This window comes from Mustela nivalis (assembly GCF_964662115.1).
Source record: "Mustela nivalis genome assembly, chromosome: X".
Classification (NCBI taxonomy): Eukaryota; Metazoa; Chordata; class Mammalia; order Carnivora; family Mustelidae; genus Mustela; species Mustela nivalis.
In genome coordinates, this window is record NC_139040.1 from 107540256 (window position 1) to 107555338 (window position 15083).

At 40.9% G+C, this 15083-nt stretch overlaps 1 protein-coding gene across 6 annotated transcripts in view; it reads left to right on the top strand.

Annotated features, from left to right (window-relative positions):
* The first annotated feature begins 1450 nt into the window (after positions 1-1450).
* The window catches only part of TAB3 (TGF-beta activated kinase 1 (MAP3K7) binding protein 3), a 91639-nt gene continuing 78006 nt past the window's right edge, over positions 1451-15083 (top strand). For 5 of the 6 annotated variants that reach the window (XM_082717917.1, XM_082717920.1, XM_082717921.1 and 2 more), the window contains exon 1: positions 1528-1661. The gene's annotated coding sequence lies outside the window, so the exon portion shown is untranslated. Of the gene's footprint in view, positions 1662-15083 lie in introns of all 6 variants that reach the window. The other variant, XM_082717916.1, reaches the window with a different exon arrangement.

Below are 15083 nucleotides of genomic sequence, written 5' to 3' on the forward strand. Positions count from 1 at the left end.
CGCTATCTCTGCCACATATTGAGTTCTCTTCTTGCATTTTCAGTTACCTAATTATCATTTCTTTGTATTAAATTTTGTTACAATAATCGGGTGGTTTGTTTCCCAACATTCCCCTGACTGATTCCATGAAGTAAATCCTCTGCCTGTTAGACTACCCTCAAGAATTTTCTCTTTGAGGGCGCCTGGGTGGCTCAGTGGGTTAAAGCCTCTGCCTTTGGCTCAGGTCATGATATCAGGGTCCTGGGATGGAGCCTGGCAACCTCGGGCTCTCTGCTCAGCGGAGATCCTGCTTGCTCCCCACCCCCGCCCCACCCCCGCCTGCCTCTCTCCCTACTTAAGATCTCTCTGTGTGTCAAATAAATAAAATCTTTAAGAAGAATCTTCTCTTTGGCATGTTTCATGACAGTCCTTTCCCAGCACCTGCTACTCCTCTCTGCACTTATTTTCGTTATAGAATTTACTCTGCTCAACTGCCATCGTTTTTTTTCTCCGCCATAGCCATCCCAGGCCCATACCCACTTGAGGACAGAGCACATGTACCTTTCCTCAGTACCACGGGAAACTCAGAACAACACACGCTTCAATGAATGAATAAATTCATTGCATTTTCCCAGTAAGGAAAATAAAACAGGAACGGAAACTGTTAATAGTATGCGATTTGGAAAGCTCACGTAGCGCCAAAACGAAAGAGAAACTTAGATATTGATGTGAGAAACAGGAGGGCTGTGGCTCCCAGCAACAAACCCAGCTCCGAGCAGCCAGAGAGCTCTCAATAAAAAAACGCGAATCGCCAGCAGGATGAAAGGACAGCTGAGACTTTGCAAAGAATACTCCGTGACCGGAAGAGAGGAAGGAGGATAGGGTTAGAGGACTCCCGAGGACGCCAAATTGGCACTTCGGGCTCTAGAGGGATGACCCAGCCTTAGGGCACGCCCCTCTTTTCTCAACCAGGCCTGCCCAACCCTTTCCCGGGTTTCAGTTCTGGTTCCTCCGCCCACTCCTTCCCCGCCCCGCGCCTCTAGAAGGAAACTGGTAAAACACGGAGAACTGGGTCTCACTTCAGGAGCCGTTCTGGGCATGCGTCAATCCCTGCCCCTGCGCAGGCGCAATAACTTCCGCTGTAATTGGTACAGCCCATTTTCACTTTGCAGGAGCGTTTGCTCACGCCAGCTAAAGCTGCTCTAATTGACCACTTGCCCAGTTGGCCCCCGCCTTCTAGTTACGGTGGTGTGTGTGTGTGTGTGTAGAGGGGCTAGGGAGGGGGAAGTCTCGCGACATCGCCTTTGGCTGTCTCCGACGGCGCCATCTTTGTGTCTGGCGAGCGACGGCGCCCGACAAGAGTCCTGAAGCCTGCGGTTCGCTTACCAAGCTCCAGCAGAGACCGGATCCAGGAAATACGAGGCGGGCCTCGGTGGGAGGGACGCACTGAGGGAGGAGGGAGAAAAGGAAAGGGGGCGGCGGCGGCGGCGGTGGCGGCAGCGGCGGCGGTGGCGGCGGCGGCTCCTCCTCCTCCTCCTCTCACGGGATCCGGTCCCCGAGCGGCGCGCACCCGAGGGGGGTCGGGCGGGGAAGCGGCGCCGGCCCGGACCCCCCCGCGGGAGCAAGCGGCGGGAGAGAAAGTGAGGCAGCGGCAGCGGCAGACCGGGAGCAGCGGCTGCCGGGTGAGTGTCTCTGAGGAGGGCCCGGCACCTGCCCGATTCTGGGCGTCGGGGGTGGCGCCGGGGTCGTCTCGGTGACCCAGCGCCAGGGCGGTGGGCGTGCGCGCTACTGCGGGGGTCCTGGGGGCTCGGCTCGGCCTGGGGTTGCGGCGGACACTAGGAACTGCGAGACTGCTGGAGGTCTGCGCAGGGCCTGGCGCGCCCGCCCCAGACGCCCCGGGAGGCCGAGTAGAGAGGGAGTGGCCGGGGGCCTCGGTTGGCCCTCTCCCCTAGAACGGGGGGTGGGGGGCATGATGTCCTTCCTCGCCGCACCCTGGACATTGAGGAGAGTGAACCTCGGTGGAGGGCTTCAAGCCCCCAGCAAGGCGTTTGGGGATGAGGGCTAATCAGCATCAAGGTTCGGTCTGTTAATGGTGTTGAGATATACGGGGGAAGGTTAGTAGTAATAGTAATTGTTCTATAAGGGGTTTGTAAATTGGTGGCAGGTGTGGAGTAAGGCGAAAACATTGTCTCCGTTCTTTAACAAAGATCACACAAGCAGTCCTCTGAGGTCCAGTGACAGAGTTATTCCCAGTTGGAGTTGTGTAGTTTGGTACTGTGTGCCAGCTCATTGAAGTGCATAAAAACAGGATTTGGGGGGATGGGAGAGGGGTACAAGGTGGGTTTTATATAAAGTAGGGTGCATATAAAGTCAAAGTAAGGACAAACCTTAGTGAAACGTAATTTATTTAAATTACTTAAGGACACTTGTCACCTTTGGTCCAGACAGGGCATGTCAATTCCATGTGTTCTTCAGTGACATTTGTCAATCTGACAATAATTTCGGCATCTGATGTGTTTATTTTTGGTTTGTAAAAGGAAAAAATGTGTGGGAAAGAAGAACAATTTGATAAACGTGCTTCTTTTGCTCACTTTTTCATTTTGGAAGAATGAAGGGATTTTTTCCCCTTTTCCTTGTAAATGTTTTCCAGTCGTCTATCAGAACATTTGTAAGAAGGAAGAAATATTTCTATCAAAAGAAAAGGTTTTCGAGGTGAAAGTTTGGTTTGGGGTTATCGTGTTTTAAAGGGCATCATCACCCATAGTAAATTTTGTGATGGTGTCAAGAGTGCAAGCAAATGCACACACATACTTTAAAGCCTTGTGTCCTATGAAGTTTTTCAACCTAACCTACCCCACTCTTCGTTTGCTTGTGACTGGTTTAATCAAAGGAAAGACTTAGTGAAGATAAATATTAAATATATGACTTTCATCTTGAAATTGAACAGAACCTATGTTCTTTCACTCTGAATTTTCTTCCATGTGTGGATTTGACACAGTCTTCTCAATTATATAGATTTTTCATTAGCAAAATCTGTACAGTTTGTGTTGGAGCGAAGGGAGCTAGCATTGAGTATGTTCAGTCACTGGTTTTGGTGGGTTATGTATGTTTGCATTTAATCCTCATAGTCCTTTAATTTAATCCCCATAATCCTTGTGCGGGTAATTTTATTCCTGCTGTACAGATACCACACTAACCTCCTGTATTCTTAAGTAATTTTCCCGAGGAGTTTATATAGCTGGTAAATTGCAGAGCCAGAACCCAAACTCATGTGTGTCTGATTTTAGAAAATGTGCTTTTTCTACTATATTCTGCATAAGTGTGTGTGCTGATAAAAATTTCAGAAAATGAAAATTTCTGTTAAAAAGAAACCTTTTAGTTCTTTTGGTAATCTTGAAAGATTTCAGTGTTCTTGGTTGAAGATAATCTTAAGGTTTTTCTTTTCTTTCTCATGTGTTCATTTTCTAGCGAGAGGTAACATTTTAACAGAAGTCTGCTGATTAGTAAGGATTCTTAGCAGCCCATAATGACCTATGTGAAATTCAGATGTTTTCAGTAACTTTGCCTCCAGTTTCAGCATGCCCAGGGTAATTCAGAGATTAAATATTTTGTTTATTTTGGTCCTGAATAGTTTTCAAATTATATTACTAAAATAAAATAGCAGCTATTTCTAGGGGTCTAAATTTGCTTTATCATAGCTTGGAGGTATACACACATACCCACCCACCTACTTTCTCCAACAAGTGGAGTACTTGATAACAGATGCTGTTTTTCTTCTCTTTAATTTAGTACAGAGGTTTATAGATCCACTTTATCGTTTGCAGAAAATACGGCAGCTATTCTGGGATCCAGCATAATCTGTGGGGCTTGGAGTAAACGATCTTCCAGGTTCCCAGGCAGTGTGGGATATGTCAGTGAAACAGCAGGAAAATCTTGCCAGCGCAGGGCTGATAGACACTGTTGTCCCTTAATGGTCTCTGCTCTTGCGTCTTTGATGTGTTGCTGAGCTTGCCTCCTGGCCATTATCTCTGCTGAGGAGAGAGTTGCACTGGAAGAGTAGTAGCTTAAATAATAGAGGATAAAATGGATGCTAAGTTTCTGGCACTCATCCTCTAGCTGGATATTTGGTTAGGTTTACCTGTTGAATTAATTATCCCTGGCTGTGAGTTGTGGAAACGTTATTAGGGAATTTGGGATTTACTGCGCCATCTTTTAAGATGTAAATTGTTTGCGGGGTGGGGGGGGGTGCTCGGTTAAGTAGCCTTGTTTTATGGAAACCTGAGCTTTAGGGGCTGGAGGTAAAAGATGTCCCGTACGATGCATTTGTGTGTGTGTATGAGTTCAGAACTTTGCTTGAAATACTAACTTGGAGGCCTGACAGGCTGTGTTTGGTCTCAATGAGCAAGTTTTTCATTATAGTTAAACTCCCAAGAAGGAGTTAAATATCGTTCCTTATTTGTGAAGGTAATAACTCATGATATTTGGGCTATTGGGGTGAAAAAAATTGATAGATGATAATGTAACTGAGTGCTCACTCTGTAAATAAAAAAGCCTTTCTGAAATGATTTATATTGCCACTGTATAAAGAAAAGGCAGCGGGAAATTATCTCACATTTATTTAAATGTATGTTTTCATATCTTCCACGTAATAAACCTCAATATATTGCCATGGCCACAAATACTCATTTGTTTAAAAGTGAAATGGACCTGAGGAAATACTGGTAACCGTCAAGATGAATTAATTCTAAATTAACTAACTTAAGGACAGTTATTATAGTTTAAATTGTTGGCAGTTCTATTAACTTATTTGTCTGGCCTTCCACCGTCCCACTTCCTGCTTCAAATTTCCTTAGGTTCCTTCCTCTCTTTCTCCTACCGGTTGTTCCTGCTCGTACCTGGAGCCCTTACTTCCCTTAGTTCGAATTGACACCGAAGTCTTTAGCAGAGTGGATGCTGGCTAGGAGGGGAAACAATACTCCTCTTAAGTTCGTTCCCATTCTCCCGTTCTCCGAGACCCTGTGCTCTAGGAGTTCAAGAAGGATCTGGACAAGACCTCTTCACCCACTTCTCTCTTTATTGAAAAGGAGAATGAGAGTATCCAGAGTGAGAGAGGCTGTGTTAAGATCCTTGCCACGGTTTCTTATTCTTTTCCTCCCCTCTCCTAAGCATTCAGGAGGAAAGTTTGTCAAATCTATCTGCTCCAGGAGCAGGCCCTGCTCCCTTGTCCTTTCCTGCAGCCCACCCTGACCCCTACACTTTTCCGCAGCTCCTTTCAGCTGCCATCCCGCCTTTCATCCTTCTCTCTCAAGTAGGTCTTGCCTGTCTTATCAGGATCTCCCACTGCTGCTCTGCCTTTCTGTCCTAACTCTGAAACCTCGTGCAGTACCAAATGCCGTCTTTCCTGCCGTTTCTCCTGCTCGGCCTCAGTCGTGGAATCCTAGGCCTGTGGTCCTAGGGGAGGGAACAATTCTACTCCAGGGCTGAGTGGGGCAGGGGTACTTGGATTTATTCTAGGTTGATTGCTGGATGAGTTTTCCCATAGAAACATTGCCCATGCAGGTTTGGAATTTGTTATACTTCTGTAACCTTATGGGTGTTTTAGCTTTTGTGGACTCCTTTGGAAGCCTGCCACATAGACCTTTGTTTGCTGGGAAGGCAAGTTCTGAGCTTCAAATAGATGATTTAAAAAAAAATCAGCCTGTGCTCCAGAAGTTGTTGGGAGTTGCATGCTTTTTGTTAATTACTCAGTGAGATGGTATGGAGCACACCTTTTAGCTGTCCAAAATTAGATATGTTATGTGGATTAGGTGGCTCTTTTGGGAGATAAACTGATAGCCTTTTTAGATTGTCAGGGAAGAATTTCTGAATTTAGGCACATGTTTTGAAATGTAGTTCTTTGGTCTGTCTCAGGTTAATATTTGTCCTTAAAGCACTTGTTACAGTGTTGTGGAAAGAACAGAGTTTTATTTTGTCATAAAAAGAATATCTTGTTCCCACTATTTCTTGTTGCTGTTTTGAACTGTTTTGAAACTTTTCAAGGGTATTTGAACTCTAGCAGTTACTTTATCCTAGTTTACTTAATGGTAAACAGTGACAATGTGTTTATGTTGAAGATTTTGAAAAAGTTTTATTAGTCTGTTGAAGCTACATGCCTTTACTACTGTTAGTAGTGTTCAAACATGTTAAGTGAGGGATTTCAAGTAAAATACATTTTAAATTTATTCTTTGTAAATGTGCTCAGTCTTTACTTGGTGGAAAGATAGATTCTTAATAAAAAAGCAAGATGGGTCTCTATCTCCTTTTTTTTTTGTCTCCAAATCACTCTTGTTTCAAAAGTAGAGTAAGCACCCTTTATTTATTTTAAGAGTTTGCCAAATTATTTAATGATACACAGAGGGCAATGGTTAAAAATATTTCTCAGGGTAAAATGCTTAAATGTTCAAATCTTACTTTTGACACTAGCTCTGTGATCTTGGGCAAGTTGCTTAATCACTGACCTGTTTCCTCATTTTTGAAATTGGGGTAGTGTAATACTTAACTCACAGGATTTTTGTTAGGATTAAGTGAGCCAGAAGATGTATAGTGTATTTTTAGAACAAAACTAGTGATGATAAATACTCAAGAAGTTAGTTTTTTAAATTTTATTATGTTGTCATCATTATTGTTACTTCTGCTGTTACTGTATTCTCAGATGACACCCCTTCTGTTCTGGATGTGTATGTGTGTGTGTGTGTGTGTGAGAGAGAGAGAGAGAGAGAGAGAGAGACTGTGAGAGAAAGATAACATTTGTTTATTTCGTAGTAATTTTTCATGTAAAGATTATGGGGAGCCAGGGAGAGCAGTGTATTAACTGTTGGATAGATCCAAAATGGGTTGTAGTGCAGGAAATACATAAAATATTAAGATACATTTTTTCAGCAACACCATCCCTATTATAAGAAACTGTGCCACTTTGATATATGAGCAAAACTGGATTATGTGAGTAATTGTGGTGTCTTTTATTTAAATTTGTTTAGTTATCTTGGCTTCTGTAAGGCCAAATTCTGTGTAGAAGGAGCCTCAATTTTTAAGTGGTCCATTTGTAAGAGTATCTTTTTTTAAAAAAGATTTTATTTATTTATTTGAGAGAGAGAATGAGAGAGAGAGCAGAAGAAGGGGGAGGGTCAGAGGGAGAAGCAGACTCCCCAGTGATCAGGGAGCCCAATGACGGACTCAATCCTGGGGTTTCAGGATCATGGCCTGAGCTGAAGGCAGTTTCAACCAACTGAGCCACCCAGGGGCCCTGTAAGACTTTCCTTTTGAAATTCACCACCATTTTCCCATAGAAATAATGTCACATATGGCCTTCAGATTCCCAGGCCAGTCCCACATAACTGAATTTGAAGACTGATAGTGCTCTATAAATTAACATGTATGTATAACAGTGTCTCAACAAGAATATGCACTGAGCGCCTCAGGTACTGCAAGATTATGAACACAATCTTGACGATGGAATGGGGAGGCACATTCCTTCACAATCCTAGCAAGGACTCCCAGGTCTTGGGCAGAGAGCTTGTCCTCTAAGTGGATGCTGAGGACCGGATGAGTAGTGAGACCTGGTCTCTAGAAAGCAGATGTTTTTTCCTGGTGTGGCTCCTCAAAAGGCCGTTTAGTATGCTGGTTGTCCTCAGATCTCCGTTCCATCACTTCCAGAACTTCTCATCTGTAAAATGTAGGTATTAGTACTGTAATGCCTACCTTAGAGATTCTTGGGAGGGTTGAATGTGTTAATATATGTAAAGCACTTAAAACAGCAGCAAGCCCGTAGTTGAGTGCATAAGTAACATTATACACATATTTATTATTAAGTGTTACCATTAGGACAGCTAGAATACCCCCCCCCCCCTCAGGATCATTCACTTAAGCCCTACAGCCTGGCAACAGGCTCCATGCTCCTCGGGAAGTCTGGTTGCCCCTCTCCCTCTGCTTCTCATGACTGTTCATGTGTGCGCGCGCTGTCTGTCGTGCGCCCCCCCCCAAATAAATAAAATCCTTAAAAAAATGAGAGAGTCCTGTGATAGTAGAAAGAATGCTGTGGGGATGGAATGGAGAGTAAAGAATTTTTATATTGTAAAAATGTTTCACAGGATTAAATGGGTTGTTTTATGTACTGTATACTTTTGATGGAGTTAGCTTCAGAATGACAAGTCATTTTTCCTTTTAAAAGTGTTAAAGTTGGGGCACCTGGGTGGCTCAGTCTGTTAAGCGTCTGCCTTCAGCTCAAGTCCTGATCACAGGGTCCTGGGACGGAGTCCCACGTGGGGCTCCTGAGCTGCCTCTCCCTCTGCCCGTCCTCCCCACTCATGCTTTCTCTCTTTCATATAAATAAAACCTTAAAAAGGAAATAAAAATGTTAAAGTAACATAGAAAGCATACTTCATATTAGACGTAGAAGCTAACTGGAATGATTGGAGAAATTAATTTTTTTGAACTTACTGATTTAATAAGAAATTAATATTATGTTAGTACTATGATTTTATTGTCATTAATTGAGGTTTTTTTTTTTTTTTTTTTTTTACTATGTACTGATTTCAGGTTGTGGTCATGATTTTTTTTGGTCTTTTTCGGGGTTACCATATGCTATAGGGGCCATTGTCATTGTAAATTACCACACATGCTTTAAGTTTGTTGTCAGAGTCATCATTTAGTGTAAACAGAACGTGATCTGTTAGGTTGCTCATCATGAACTGTACTTTTAGAAAGTCTTTATCTTTTCTGCTCCAGATATAGCTTTTGGCTATTAGTCATAGATGGCAAAGAAATTAATTTTGACTTGGTAACATTTGGATGAAAATGTTTCAATTGAATAGAGCGTGTACTGAGAGTCACTGCCAGTAGACAGATTCTCCTGCTGGGTGGGAATCCTCTAGAACTTACAGAAAATTGGAAAATTGATGAATTTGACTAAATAATTTTGTTTCTATTTATGGAGAGCTGCTTATGACCTTGGACAAATCAGCCAATTCAGAAGACCTTGGATTCTTAATAAAATTAGGAGATTTGACTAGATATGTGAATCTATTAGTTCACTTCTTAGATTTGAAAGACCTTGTTATTTAATAAAAACTAAGATCAAGTGGCTTGTGTTAGAGTTTTATGAATCAGTACTAGTCATTAGATCTAGATATAAATCAGTTTACCTTTTTGGGTTTGAATAGTTTCAGACCAATTTTACTGTAAGTTTGAGAGTTTCTAGTTGGTTTGGTACCTCTATGAGGTTTTTTTTTGGGTAGTGTGTCGTGTAATACCTGCTTTTTAAGTTTTAGTTAGTTATTTGATTTCTGTGTTTTGACCTGAACCAATCAAACTTTTTTTTTGCTCTCCTATTCCCTAACAAATTTTGAAAAATAAGTACTCCTTCATACTTAAAAAAGAATTTATTAAAATTTTATTAAATATGCAGAAAGCATACATCAGTAGTAAACAGCTCAGTGAATTTTCACAACTGAACACACTTTTGTGCCAGCACCCAGATCAAGAAAGTGAACATTACCAGCCATTTAGAAGCCCCCTTTTGTGCCTTTCTGATCATTTATTACCCTACCCATCCCTCCATTTCCCTTTTTTTTAAATAACTGGAAGTTTGTACCTCTTCATCTCCTTCACCATTTCCCTGACATTTAACATCACATGGTTTTCCTACTTTTGTGTTTATGTAAATGGGATCCTCCTGTAGTCTTGGGTGACATTCTGAATATGAGATTTATTAATATATTGTGTATGGTTGTAGGCTGTTTCTTCTCCTTAGGGTATATTCTTTGTGTGGCTATATCACTATTATTCTGTTATTGATGGATATTTAGGTAGGTCTCAGTTTTTGGAGAATGTGTTTGTAACCTTGGAGTAGGCAAAGATTTCTTAAACAAGACTTTTCAATAAGTATTTCTTGAGGAGTTCTCACTGGAGAAAGAAGAGAGAACTGGACATCTGAAACATTTTTTAAAATGTTAATAAATAGTAAAATCATAATTTAAATCTCAGGGAAAGTATCAGTATTTACAACTAAATTTTCTAGGTGACTGAAGTTTGTGTTTTTAGAGCTATTTTGGGCCGAATTCTTTCAAGAATGTGTCATGTACTTCATTGACTATTTTGACTTGCTGATTTGTAGAAGTTCTTTATTATGTGCTAGAAATGAGCCCTTGCTGGTTTCATGAGCACGTTTTTTCATTTTTGGTGTGTCTTTTGATAAATCAAAATTCTTTAAAGTCTAATTTAGAAATAGTTTCCTTTGTATTTAGATTAGATACCAGGTTCAGTTTAAAAATATCTTTCCCTATCTCGAGGTCTTGAAGATATTTTCATTCATCTTCCAGAAGCTATATTACTTTGGCTTTGTACCTGAAATTGATTTTTGTGCATTGTGTGAGAAAGGGGACAATATCGGTTTTCTTTTTTTAAGGATTTTATTTATTTATTTGACAGAGAAAGAGAGATCACAAGAAGGCAGAGAGAGAGGGGGAAGCAGGCTCCCCGCTGAGCAGAGAGCCCAATGCGGGTCTCAATCCCAGGACCCTAAGATCATGACCTGAGCTGAAGGCAGAACCCTGAGCCACCCAGGTTCCCCAGTATCATTGTTTTCTACATGGCTAGTTAATTGTCCCAGCACAGTGTTTTTCCTACTTTTGTTGGAAATCAAATATCCATGTGTTCGTGGTTCTGTTTCACAGCTGTCTATTCCGTTCCATTGCTCACTGTACTGATACCACACTGTGTTCTTCACTAAAACTTTATTCTAAGTCTTGATGATCATTAGAACAAGTTCTTCCACCTGCTTGTCTTTTCCGGCAATCTTGGGTATTCTTGGCCCTTTGCACATATATAATGTGGTTTAATATCATCATGTCACTTTCCACACATCACATATACGCACACAAAAAAATCTGTTGTATTTGGAAATTGGATTTCTGTGAATTCTGTAGAGCAATTTAGAATTGACATCTTTATCTTTTTATTTTCTAATTAATGATCATGATTGGCTCTGTTTATTTAAGCCCTCTTTAATTTCTCTCAGTAATGTTTGTAATTTTCTTCAGAGAGATCTGTAACATTTAAGATTTTTATTCCTATGCAAGTTGGTGCAGCCACTTTGGAGAACGGTGTGGAGATTCCTTAAGAAATTAAAAATAGAGCTTTCCTATGACCCTGCAATTGCACTCCTGGGTATTTACCCCAAGGATACAGATGTAGTGAAAAGAAGGGCAATCTGTGCCCCAATGTTCATAGCAGCAATGGCCACGGTCGCCAAACTGTGGAAAGAACCAAGATGCCCTTCAATGGACGAATGGATAAGGAAGATGTGGTCCATATACACTATAGAATATTATGTCTCCATCAGAAAGGATGAATACGCAACTTTTGTAGCAACATGGACGGGACTGGAAGAGATTATGCTGAGTGAAATAAGTCAAGCAGAGAGAGTCAGTTATCACATGGTTTCACTTATTTGTGGAGCATAACAAATAACACAGAGGACATGGGGAGATGGAGAGGAAAAGGGAGTTGAGGGAAATTGGAAGGGGAGATGAACCATGAGAGACTATGGACTCTGAAAAATAATCTAAGGGTTTTGAAGGGGTGGGGGGGGGTGAGAGGTTGGGGGAGCCAGGTGGTGGGTATTTTGGAGGGCTCGTTTGCATGGAGCACTGGGTGTAGTGCATAAACAATGAATTCTGTTATGCTGAAAAGAAATTAAAAAAAAGATTTTTATTCCTAGATATTTGATATTTTTGATATTGTAGTTCTAAAGAGATCATTTTGTTGCTTATCAAAATACAGTTGACTTTTGGGACGCCTGGGTGGCTCAGTTGGTTAAGCAGCTGCCTTGGGCTCAGGTCATGATCCCAGGGTCCTGGGATCGAGTCCCACATCGGGCTCCTTGCTCGGCAGGGAGCCTGCTTCTCCCTCTGCCGCTGTCTGCCTCTCTGTCTGCCTGTGCTCGCGCACTCTTTCTCCCTCTGTCTCTGACAAATAAATAAAATCTTTAAAAAAAATACAGTTGACTTTTATATTAACCTTGTATGTAACAATTGTGCTAAATGCTTACTACCTTTAGTAATTTATTGTTCAGGCTTTTTGTTTCTTTTGAATTGCTCTACTTTTGTTTCTTAGTGCTGACTAGTACTAAGATTATATTATTGAATAGAAGTGGAAATACAGGGTACCATTGTCTTGTTCCTTTTTGCAAATGGGAAACTTTCAATATTTCTTCATTAAATATGTATTTGCTTTAATTTTTTCCCAGTTACCCTCTAATAAAGGAACTTTATTCTGTTCTTAGTTTGCTAAGGGGTTATCTCATGAGTGATACTGGATTTTTAGCTAATATTTATTGTTAAAAAGGAATTATGATTTTGCTCCTTAAATCAGATTATACCTATTGATTTCCTAAAGATAAATCAACTTTACAGGGAATAAACCCAGTTAGTTACAGTTAGCATCACATTTTCCTTAGGAGTTTTGGGTCTTTGATCTTGAGTGAAATTGGCATCTAATTTTGTTTCCTTGTACTGCCCTTGTCAGGTTTTGGTGGCCTTGTAAAATGAGTTAAGGAATATACCTGCTCTTTCTATTCTCTGGAAGAGAGTGTGTTAAGATTGGTTTTATTTCTTTTTTTTTTTTTTAAAGATTTTATTTATTTATTTGTCAGGGATAGAGGGAGAGAGAGCGAGCGAGCACAGGCAGACAGAGAGGCAGCCAGAGGCAGAGGGAGAAGCAGGCTCGCTGCCGAGCAAGGAGCCCAATGTGGGACTCGATCCCAGGATGCTGGGATCATGACCTGAGCCAAAGGCAGCTGCTTAACCAACTGAGCTACCCAGGTGTCCCATGGTTTTATTTCTTTTTTAAAGGTATGATAGAATTGAGCCCTGAAGCCGTTTAGACATAGAGTTTACTTTACAGGAAAGCTTTTATTTTTTTTATTTTTTTAAAATATTTAATTTATTTATTTGACAGAGATCACAAGTAGGCAAAGAGGCAGGCAGGGGGTGGGGGAAGCAGGCTCCCGGGTTAGCAGAGAGCCCAATGTGGGGCTCAATCCCAGGACCCTGAGACCATGACCTGAGCTGAAGGCAGAGGCTTAACCCACCGAGCCACCCAGTTGCCCCAGGTAGGAAAGGTTTTAATTACAGATTCAAGTTTTAAAGTAAGAGTAGTAGTATACTTAAGGTTTGTTCTTTTTTTTAAATTGAAGTACAAACATTGTAACATATAACATTGTATCAGCCCTACAACACATTGATTCCATATTTGTATGTATTGCAAGATGATGACCACAATAGGTTTAGTTAACATCTTTCACCATACATAGTTACTACCCCAGTTTTTTTCTTTTGATGAAGACTTTTAAGATTTACTGTCTTAGAAGCTTTCAAGTGTGCAATACTCTATTATTAACTATAGTTACCATGATGTACATTACATCCCCAGGATTTATTTTATAATTGGAAGTTGATACTTTTTGACCTCCTTCATCCATTTTGCCCACCATTGCTTGCTACCTCTGGCAGCCACTAATCTAATCTGTTCTCTTTATAAGCTTTTTTTTTTTGGGGGGGGGGATTCTACATATAAATGAGATCATACAGTATTTGTCTTTTTTATTATAAATAATGCTGCAGTGAATATGGGAGTTAGTGTTTTGGGGGTGGTTTTGGGTAGATACCCAGAAGTGGAATTGCTGGATCATATGGTAGTTCTGTTTTTAATTTGTTGAGAAACTTCCATACTGTTTTCCATGGAGGTGGCTCTATTTGCATTCCTACCAGCAGTGGACAGGGTTCCTTTTTCTCCACATCCTCACTAGCACTTGTTATTTTTTTTGTTTCTTGGTATTAACCATTCTGACAGGTGTGAGATAATAGCTCATTGTGGGGTGTTTTTTTTTTCTTTTTCCACTTTTTAAAAAAAGTAAGCTCTATACCCAATGTGGGGTTCAAATTCACAACCCTGACATTGAGAGTTGCATGCTCTACCAACTGAGCAAACCTGGAGCCTCTTGTTATACGTTTTAAAAAAAAAAATATTTTATTTATTTGAGGGGTGTCTGGGTGGCTCATTCGTTAAGCATCTGCCTTCGGCTCAGGCCATGATCCCAGGGTCCTGGAATTAAGCCCCATATCAGGCTCCCTGTTTAGCGGGATCCTGCTTCTCCCTCAGCCTGCCACTCTCCCTGCTTGTGTTCCCTCTCTCGCTGTCTCTCTCTGTCATAAATTTAAAAAATCTTAAAAAAAAAAAGATTTATTTGACAAAGTGCCTGTGTTAGTGCACATGCAGGGGGAGAGGAAGAGCGAGAAGGAGAAGCAGGCTCCCTGCTCTGATGTGGGGCTGGATCCCAGGACTGGGATCATGACCTGAGCCACACAGGTGCCTCCTTGAGCTTTTGATTTGTATTTCCCTGATGGTTAATGATGTTGAGCATCTTTTCATGCAGCTGTAGGCCTTCTGCATGCCTTGCTTAGAAAAGTGCCTATTCAGAACTTCTGCCCATTTATAAATTAGGTTGTTTGGGTTTGTGGGTTTTTTGTTTTTTTGTTTTTGTTTTTGTTTTTGTGGGTTTTTTTTGTTTTGTTTTTTGTTTTTTGTTTTTTGTTTTTGTTTTTGTTATTGAGTTGTATAAGTTCTTTATATATTTTGGATATTAACTACTTACCAGAGATATGATTTGCAGATATTTTCTCCCATTCAGTAGGTTGCCTTTTCAAGTTTGTTGATGATTTCCTTTGCTGTGCAGAGCCTTTAGTTTGATGTAGTCCCACTTGTTTGTTTTGCTTTTGTTGCCTTTGGTTTTGGAGTCAGATCGAGAAAAATCTTCACTAAGTCCGATGTCAAGCTCATTATAGCCTGAAACCTGTTGTATGGTTTCATGTCTTAAACATTCATGTTTAATCCATTTTGACTTAATTTTGGGGTCTAGGATAAGATCATGATCCAGTTTCATTCTTTTTCAAGTAGCTGTTCAGTTTTCCTGACAGACTTTATTGAAGAGACTACTTTCCTCACTGTATGTTTTTGGCTCCTATGTCATAAATTGATTAACTGTATATGCTTGAATGTATTTCTGGGCT